The sequence below is a fragment of the Tursiops truncatus genome, chromosome 14 (assembly GCF_011762595.2).
Source record: "Tursiops truncatus isolate mTurTru1 chromosome 14, mTurTru1.mat.Y, whole genome shotgun sequence".
Classification (NCBI taxonomy): domain Eukaryota; kingdom Metazoa; phylum Chordata; class Mammalia; order Artiodactyla; family Delphinidae; genus Tursiops; species Tursiops truncatus.
The window spans coordinates 46913867-46915912 of NC_047047.1; positions in this window are offsets into that span (position 1 = coordinate 46913867).

Consider the following 2046-nt stretch of genomic DNA (forward strand, 5'->3'; position numbering starts at 1 on the left):
GCTTATTGCTGTTTGGCTGCCATTAGCCAAAGTAATTTCTCATGACTGACCCCAAAGTCAAGAGGGGAAAGAACACTCTGCGTCTACTAAAATTAACTCAAAAGTATAATAATATAGCATGACATTAATTCTTCATCCCACACAGGTGGGATGAAGAATTAATGTCAATAATTTAATCTCCCACAGCCACTTATGGGACATTTTCTAGAGAACCAACTAATAATGTGAAATATCAGTAAATAAAAAGATATTTTAAAAATACATATCCTGCCTTTCCATTGCAAACTATGCATCAAGATATTCAAAGAGTTTATGAAGAATGTATTTAAAAACTAATAAATGAAGAAAGAACAATGAAATTAGAATATTGCCATTCTTGAATACTCTAAAATTAGAATATCACCATTCTCGACTGGTAATGAAATAACGTATTGGCACATAATCATCAGTGCTTGATAGAAATATATGTGAAAAGCTTATGGAGCAAAGAAACTAACAAATAATACCAGAGTTGCCAGGAAGTAATTGAGAACCAATTTAAATAGACTCCCACTAGCCAAAGATGACAAAATTTGAGCATCAATAAGCAGAATAAAAGCAATGGATCAAAATTCATTAAAATATTTGAATGTATGAGTCATAAAAATATTGAACACAAACAAAATTCAAACAAGTAAAAATAAAACATGGGTGACATTTGGATGATAGAAAGAAATCAACTCATTATTTTAAACATAGGAAAATAAAGGAAACAATCAGGCATTTGCCCAGCTTTTCCTATATGAGCTGTAACGCAGGGTAAACAAATAATTGATTAGAGAAAGTTTCCCTTTATGCATGTATTTCAGTTAATAAACTAATAATGATTGAATAAATTAGAATATCACTATTTTACAACCCCTAATAGATTTAAGCAATGCTCATCAATTGCTAACATTACCCAAAGAAAGACAAACAGATATTGCATATTTCTTGAATAAAATGCATAATGCCACCTATAAAGTAGTATTTTCCAAACTTTCTAACTTCAATCTAATCAAGTCTCTAGATCTCACCTCTAATTTATATGAGGTGCAGGGGAGGCAGAAACATGTTACATTAAACCTTGGGGTGCAATTTGCAAAACCCAGAGCATAAGAAAGTACAATACAGAAACTGCTCAGACAAATAAGATCGTCCATGAATTGATAATTGTTGGAAGTTGGGTAAAGGAACATGGACATTTTGAATTGTATTTTGCATTTATCTGAATTTGAATAATATTTTCTTTTTTATTTAAAGTAAGTCATGCTGGGCATTTGTTGAAACTATGTGTGGTTTAACAGTAGAACAAGTCTCATTTTGGGATGTATGTAGAGCCCAAGTTATCCTTTAAGCTGTCTGACTAGTGAACCAGAGTGGCAGTGGCTAGTGGACATTTTCTGAGTCACTGCGCTCCCCTCTGAATACTATTCAGAGTGCCATCTAATATCAGTGACTTTCAGAGATTAATGACAAAACTAAAGTGGGTGCTAGTTTGTAAAATTCAGAAGTTAATCTCTCATCTAGAGCAGTAACTAAAATTCCTGAAATAGGAGATTGAACAGTTATTCAAAAAAAAAAAATCACCCATGTGATCACATTCATGCGTTAGACTAAATATGTTTCCTATGTGTCTGATGATCAAACATCTTGAGTATATTTATAAATAACTTATGATCGCGTGTCATCATGAACAATTGTACACATCATAAAAAGAAACTCTTGCTGATGTGAGTCAATGAATTGCCACCAATACTTAAATTTAGGTAGTAAGATGGGAACATGGTGACTCTCTTTTTTTTTTTGTACCTCAAGATTCCTGTATGCTAGAGCTATCCTCTTATTGCCTTTATGTTGTTAAGCCTCTGTAAGGGAGTAACCTAATAAGAATTTTAATAGTGCATAGACAATGTGACTCTAAACAAAAATGTGCAAGGACTGCTATTAAGAAATATTTATCAGTAAATCTCGTTGCTTTAACTACAGAGACTCTGATTTGCAAATGGGATGTCTGTGTGCGTGTAA